The sequence below is a fragment of the Notothenia rossii genome (genome assembly GCF_949606895.1).
Source record: "Notothenia rossii genome assembly, chromosome: 9".
NCBI classification, from domain to species: Eukaryota; Metazoa; Chordata; class Actinopteri; order Perciformes; family Nototheniidae; genus Notothenia; species Notothenia rossii.
The window spans coordinates 11,591,706-11,599,868 of NC_136907.1; the positions used below are offsets into that span (position 1 = coordinate 11,591,706).

The following is an 8,163-nucleotide window of genomic DNA, read 5'->3' on the forward strand; positions in this document are numbered from 1 at the left end:
TATCAGTAAATTTGGAGGAAGCTGGGTTATTCAGAACATGAGAGTACACAGGTACAGACAGAGAGATTGAAGAAGTAAGGTGTCCCCCGACAGTCTAAGCCTATTGCAGCAAAACTAGGGGCTGAATCTAATCAGCCCTAACTATAAGCTTTATCAAAAAGGAAGGTCTTAAGCGCGCTCTTAAAAACGGATAGGGTGTCTGCCGCCCGAACACAAACTGGAAGCTGATTCCACAAAAGTGGAGCTTGATAAGAAAAGGCTCTGGCTCCCATTGTACTTTTAGAGACTCGAGGAATAACCAACAACCCTGCATTCTTGGAACGCAATGCCAGTAGGACAGTAGGGTATAATGAGTTCTTTAAGGTAAGATGGTGCCTGCCCATTAAGGGCTTTGTAGGCGAGAAGAAGAATTTTAAATTCTATCCTGTGTTCTATAGGGAGCCAGTGTAAGGCAGCCAGAACAGGAGTAATGTGGTCCCTTTTCCTAACTCTGGTTAGTACACGAGCTGCAGCATTTTGAATCAGCTGAAGCGACTTAACTGACTTCTTTGTACACCCTGATAATAAAGAGTTACAATAATCCAGCCTTGAAGTAACAAATGCATGGACTAGTTTCTCTGCATCGTTTTGAGGCAAGATACGCCTTATTTTCGCAATGTTACGTAGATGGAAGTAGGCGGCGCTCCTTGAAATTGATTTTATGTGGGCGTTAAAAGATCAATCCTGATCAAATATAACACCAAGATTCCTTACTGTCTCACTGGAGGCCAAATTAATGCCATCCATAATTAGTATATCTTTAGAGAATTTGTTTCTTTGATTCTTTGGGCCGAGTACAATAACTTCAGTTTTGGCCGTGTTTAACATCAAAAAATGTAAGGTCATCCACGTGTTTAAGTCCTTGAGGCAGTCTTGAATTGTATTTAGATCAGTGGTTCTCAAACTTTTTACACCAAGTACCGCCTGAGAAAATATTTGGCTCTCCAAGTACCACCATATGACCAATGTTAAAATACAGTCTATGTACAGTTCATGCAGGACTCGGAGGCAAATGTATTCATAATAACATTATTTATTGTCAGCAACAGCTACTTGTACAAAGGGCAGTCCCTCTCACTCATCACTCACTCACTCACACACCACAAGTGAGAACATAAAGAACAAAAATAATAACTTATTCTCACACAACAAATGACAACTGTACAGTACTTCAATCATACATACACACACATTAGCATGACCATAGTGACATATATTGCCAAAGCTCTAAGTTGCAACATCTATACACAAATACACACAAATAAACACAAACAGTTATAAACAAACTGCTTAGAATTTGGTGTATCAGCTCAGTTTGATTCCCTCAAACTGTGGCAGGCAGAGACAAACTGTCCTGCAACAATGCTGCTCTCTTTATATTCCCTGAGTAGTATTTTTAGTTTCTCTTTTTGAAATATTCGAGGACACACACACACACACACACACACACACACACACACACACACACACACACACACACACACACACACACACACACACACACACACACACACACACACACACACACACACACACACTAACACGCAGCAAGTGAGAACAGAACCAACTGTACAGTACTTCATTCATACACACACTCTCACTCTCTCTCTGCCACATGTTGGTGTCCATTGACAAGTCACCTAAATCTAATGAGAGGGTTGCGCCTGTCTCCGTGAACACAGTCCTTTGATGTCTGGGGCAATCGAGGTGAGCTTCAGTCTCAGGTCTGGCTCAGCATTCAGCCTGCTTCTGTATTTGGTTTTAATAACAGCAAGGGAAGAGAAGCCTTTCTCGCACAGATACAGTATGTGGTCGCAAAAGGAAGGAGAAAGCGCACAGCTTTGTCAGACAGGGCGGGGTATTCTCTGTGTTGCTTTATCCAAAAGTCCACTAAAGACTGCTTTCTGAAAGCAGGCTTTTGTGTTTCATCACAAGACAATTCTGTTAAACTCTCCTGCTCAGCCACAGTTAAGTTATTTGGCACTCCAGAGGCTTCCATGCTGAACGGGCTTCTCATCCAGCTGTTGTCTTCGGTCATCACTGGGAAATACTGGCGGAACTGTTGTCTGAGCGAGACAAGGTGTGCACTGTGCAACAATGTTGTCCCTCACTCCTTCATCAAGGGTCAGCTCGTTCTCAGACAGAAAACTCTCTAAAGCAGGGAAAGCTGAAACATCACCTGCCTTGACTTTGATTTCGAATAACTCCAACTTTTTCAGTATTGTGTTGATGTTGTCCTGCACATCAAAAACATTGATGGAGAGTCCCTGAAGTCCCAAATTCAGGTCGTTTAAACGGGAGAAAATGTCTGACAAGTATGCCAACTGGTTGAGCCACACTGTATCATCAAACACATCTGATAAGGGGACGTTGTTGTCCTGTAAGAAGACTTGGACTTCTCTGTGCAATTAAAAAAGCCTTGAAAGCACTTTCCCTCTTGATATGTATGGAGCAGAAGTTGGACATGCTCGCTGCGCATCTCATCACAGAGCACTTGGAATAAGCGAGACTGCATCGGTCGGGCCTTTATGAAGTTCACACTCTTCACAGCAGAGTCCAGCACAAACTTCAAGCCATCGGGCATGTTCTTCACCGCCAGCGCCTCCCGGTGGATGCTGCAGTGTGTCCATCGCATCTCCGGTGCGATCTCTTTGATCCAAAAACAACAATAGCCTATTTATTAGAACTAATTCAAACCACAGTTTCAATTATCTCAAGCCTATTTTCATTCGTTGTAGTATTTTCATAGTAGGCTATGATTGAATGGCGGTCAATACAAATTCTGAAGTTTTTGCCAATCCGATAAAAAATCGTTGAAAACCGTGGATTTTTGGATCTTCAAAGAGCTCGATTACGATCAGGCAAACAATTACATTTGATCATTGGAAATCGACAATTGGTCTTGATATGGTTAAATTAAAATCAGTAGGCGAGGCTGTAATTTCAGTAGGCGAGGCTGTAATTTCTCCAGCTGTTACTCTCTTGAGCGAGGCAGAACATAATAGTTTTATCATGCCAAAAAGCTGCTGTGTCGTTTATTGCACCTCAAACATAAAACATAATCAAGAGTTCAGTATTTCTGTACTTCCTCTAAGAAGAAAGGACAGTAAAAGAAGAGCTCTGTGGCTTCAGGCTCGATCGCCATTCAAATGACAGCGTTGTTTCCCCCAAAAGTGGGCGGGGCCGTAAAGGCACGTAGGTGCTTCTCTCATCTATGAAAATCGATAGCCTACTACTATATTTAACCATATATATCGAGCCCGATCGTCAATTTCTAATGGCTTAATGCAATTGTTTGCCGATTTGGAATCGGGCTCTTTGAAGATCCAAAAATCTTTGGTACATTTCTGATCGGATTGGCAAAAACTTCAGAATTTGTATTCAACTGACAGCGTTGTTTTCCCCGGAATGTGGGCGGAGCCGTTATTTTTGCCCGGAAGTGACTCATTTGTTACTCTCATCTATAGCCTGTTTTAAATGGAAGTTGCTTAAGGTCCTTACCACCAGCTGCTCTTGCAGTAAAAGTAGTGCACCTTTCTTACTGTCCTAATGTGCACAATGTAGTGACTGCTTTTCGTCTTTTTGTTTACTTAGTTGTGTTTTCTGTATTTTTTATGTCTGTGTTATGTGTAAGATAAAGGTTAAGGTCAAATAAAATTTAAAAAGAAAATGTTTAATTTTTTTTTTTAGATTTCAGATTCCTCCGCGTACCACCTAGCGGTAGCTCGCGTACACAGGTTGAGAACCACTGATTTAGATAATTGGTTTCATCAGGCTTGATTGATAAATATAGTTGAGTATCATCCGCATGACAATGAAAATGTACAGAGTGATTCCTTATAATATTGCCCAGGGGCGGACTGGCCATCGGGACGTTCGGGACGAATCCCGATGGGCCGGTACTGAAGTGGGCCGGTCGAACGATGTGGGCTGGCCGGTAACCGGCAGGGCTCGGCATTATAAATGGCCCGCTGGCCCGGAATTTAGACACCCCGGGCCAGCATAACGTACTTTCCACTTGCCCGCTCGGGCCACTAAAAATATTGCTTTAAAAAAATGTGTCCTGTGGTATTGTTATTTTGACTAGCAATTTAGTTAAATTGTTTTTAAATTGAGCAGGCTCCCGTGAGCGGGAGCGCGCTCCTTCACTACAGACTATCGCGCCACCTAACCATTCGCCAAAATGTTTTTAATACCAGCGGTAACCGGCCAAGCACCGGGCAAAAAACAATCTTCAAATAAAAGAAAGTCACCGGAGGAGTTAAAGGAGAGTGACAGGGAGCATGAGAAGAAGAGGGAGAGAAAGTTGCAGCCAGCTTGATCAATGGAGTTGGCTTCTAGTGGTGCAGTAACGCGTCCTAAAACCCTTTTATAATCTATCGATTAGATTTATGATTCGAAAATTATAAAAGTAGGGTAGACATGTGGAGATTATCCGGCCGAACAAAACGTGCATTTATCAAACAGGTTTGTTTCCACAGACCTTATTTCCAGCTATTTTCCAAAACCCTGTGGAGAAATCCCATTACTTTTTGTCGAGGCAGCTGCTTACTTCCTGGTTTTAGGACGCATCACTGGCTGCACCTCTCAATATGATGCCAATATAAACAAGGTCTGCTGTCGGCTCTGTATACCAATACCGATGCTGACAAGTAAGTGAAGAGTAGACAATATAAAGGTATTGGCGAAATGTCCCAGCAGTTTAGGATAATGAAGGTTCTAATCAAATCAATTACATAGCCATTACATGTCTAACTCCTAATGACAGGAAGGCAGAAAGTGCATTATACAAATAATAATACTCATAATAATAGCAGACATTTTTTAATAATGACCACAATATCATTATTTGAATAAACCAAATATGAACAATTGAGGAAAATTAGGAAGAACTGATGATTCAAATGTTGTAGTACAAGTAGTAATGTAGTTAGTGCATACATTACTATTGCAACAAATGTGTTAATTTTCTTCATTATTAGTCGATTTGTTTTTGGACGAATGCTCCGGGCCAGTGGTTACAATGGTGGGCCCAGTGATAATATAATGCCAGTGGCATTTTACATTACATTACATTACATTACATTGCATTTAGCTGACGCTTTTATCCAAAGCAACTTACGATAAGTGCATTCGACCAGGAAGATACAACCTTGAAGAACCTTCAACCTTCAACCTTTTACCCTTAATGTCTACCTCTGCGGTAAGTCACGAGCACCGCGGTGGGCCGGCGGTACCGAAGTGGGCCGGTCGAGAGTCCCAGGCTGATTTGTAGTCCCAGTCCGCCCCTGATATTGCCTAACGGAAGCATATACTGTATAATGTGAACAAAATAGGTCCGAGCACTGAGCCCTGTGGCACTCCATGGCTAGCTTTGGTTTGCATGGAAGATTCATCGTTGACACGTACAAACTGAGAGCGTTCAGATAGATAGGACCTAAACCAGCCTAAAGCAGTTCCATTTATGCCAACTAAGTGCTCTAGTCTTTGCAATAGGATATCATGGTTGGTCAAATGCAGCACTGAGATCAAGCAAGACAAGAATAGAGACAAGTCCTTTATCTGAGGCTATTAGAATGTCATTTGTGACTTTAACAAGAGCTGTCTCTGTGCTATGATGTGTTCTAAAGCCAGACTGACATTTTTTAAATAAATCATTGTTTTTTAAGTAATCAACTGTTTTGCGACTGCTTTCTCAAGAAATGTTTAAAGGAACGGAGGATTAGAAAATAGGTCTATAGTTGGCAAAAACCTCTACATAGCCTGATAATAAGGATATATTTATAATATTTAATAAAGAAGAGCTCATTAATGGAAAAATGTCCTTCAACAGCTTAGTTGGAATTGGGTCTAAGATATACGTAGATGGTTTAGAAGAAAGAATCATTCAATTCAATTGTTCAAGGTTTATGGCTGAAAAGCATTCTAGTTTACTATCTAGTGTAATATTATAACTTACATTTCCGGGAGCTGTTGATAGCACTATACTTGTCAAAGGCAAGAGGTCATTAATTTAGTTTCAAGAGGAACAATTTTATCATTAAAAAAGCACATAAAAGCATTACTACTGAGTGCTATGGGAATAGAAGGCTCAATAGAGCTGTGGCTCTCTGTCAGCCTGGCCTAGAAATCTTGCATTATTCTTATTCTCATCTATTAATGAAGAGTAGTAGGCTGCTCTTGCTTTACCCAGTGCTTTCTTATATTCATTGAGAGTAATATGCCAAATTAAACGAGATTCTTCAAGTTTAGTGGAACGCCATATCCTTTCAAGTTGTCTCGACTTTTGCTTTATTTTGCGGGTTTCGGCATTATGCCATGGAGCTAGTCTATGTTGTTTTATTTTCTTGTTTTCCAAAGGAGCAACAGAGTCTAATTGTATTCGCAGCGCACCTGTAGCAATATCAACAACATGATCAATTTGGGGTTGTGTACATTTTGTATGAGTTTCCTCCCTTACATATAGATATGCTATTGAGTTAAGTATTAATGGAATCTCTTCATTAAATGTGGCTATAGCACTAACAGATAGGTTTCTGCTGCAGGAAAATTTGAATAATGGTTTGTAATCTAGTAACAGTACTTCAAAAGTTACTAAGAAATGGTCGGATAAAGCAGGATTATGTGGTTAGACTAATAGTTGCTCAATTTCAATACCATAAGTCAGAACAAGGTCGCGAGTGTGATTATAACAGTGGGTTGGTTTATTTACACTTAGACGGAAACCAATAGAATCTAATACAGAGTTAAATGCAACAGTAAGGCTATTTTTATCGTCGTCAACATGAATATTAAAGTCACCTACGATAATTACTTTATCTGTTTTAAGTACCAAAGTTGATAAAAACTCAGATAATTCTGATAATAATTCTGAATAAGGACCTGGTACATGGTACACTGTAACAAATAAGATTGGCTGCAAAGTTTTCCAGGTTGGATGCGTAAGACTAAAAACAAGGCTTTCAAAGGAGGTATCATTTAAATTTGGTTTAGTATTGATAAGTAAACTTGAGTCAAAGATGGCTGCAACTCCACCTCCTTGGCCTGTGCCTCGAGGAATATGAGTATAAGTTTCCTGTTGTTGATGAATGGTCAATGGACTGCATTTATATAGTGCTTAACAACACAAACCAGCCATCACCCATTCACACACATTCATAGAGTCACATCCTGCCATACCAGGATCCGAAGTGATAATTATTCACACACACTAACGCTCTGTTGGCAATGCCATCAGGGGGATTTGGGGTAAAATAACCTTCCAAAGAACACTACTTCGTGAACCACCAACACTCCAATTGGTGGACCACTGCTCTATTGCAGTCAGCCAATTTGATTGGATTGGTTGTTAAATGTGGTAAAAGAATGACATTCAATACAATTAAATTAAAATGATATAAATTGCTGAACCATGGCATGATCATTGTCGAAATGGACTCTATCTATGCAATCTTAATAAACATGCCTGCAGTAATTTTGCAGATGTATTAGACACAGCTTTTTGTTTAAACTATAAAGCTAAATGACTCACATGGTTCAAATCCAGCATGGGAGACTTGTTTTCATTTCTGGATACAGACACTGTGTTTCTCAGGAATACTGCCATTTAATCTCACATCTTCGATACAATGTCCAACACAGCTGTTTAGTATTATGTACGCTTATTCATTCCAAGTTTCTACCAAGCACAGTCTTTACTGGTGAGGACATAAAGAATAAATCTTTTTGAGGATGTATGCCAGTTCAACACCACAGCCTGGGAATTTGTAATGTCCTCCTTGGAAACCAGTCAGCGTAAAAAGTAGAGATGGTGCTCAGTGGCCAATGCAAAACCATTTCTATTCAGTTTTTCTTTATTTCTAACACTCACTGGTTTACTTTTTAAAAAACTGATTGAAACCAGTGATGAGTAATTTTTGGTCAATGTGTGACTTAATAAAGCACGTTCTAGGAAATTACTCAAAAAACTTTCAAGATTGAGGAAATCCAATCCATTTTAATTAGATGAATTTGTTAGCCACAACACTCAAGCGGTTGCAACATGTGGATTCAAACAAAACGCAACCACAAGAAAACCAGATCTATGTGCACAGAAAAATTGCTTTTACAAGCTCACATTTGAAA

General features: G+C 40.1%; 1 long non-coding RNA gene across 1 annotated transcript; it reads right to left on the reverse strand.

The window, feature by feature from the left end:
- Nucleotides 1-1,054: 1,054 nt before the first annotated feature.
- LOC307019413 lies at nt 1,055-4,590 on the reverse strand. The gene is made up of 2 exons (XR_013802648.1): nt 4,523-4,590; nt 1,055-2,688 (listed from the first exon to the last, which is right to left on the reverse strand). It is a non-coding gene; the product is annotated as an uncharacterized lncRNA (long non-coding RNA).
- Between the last annotated feature and the right edge of the window lie 3,573 nt (nt 4,591-8,163).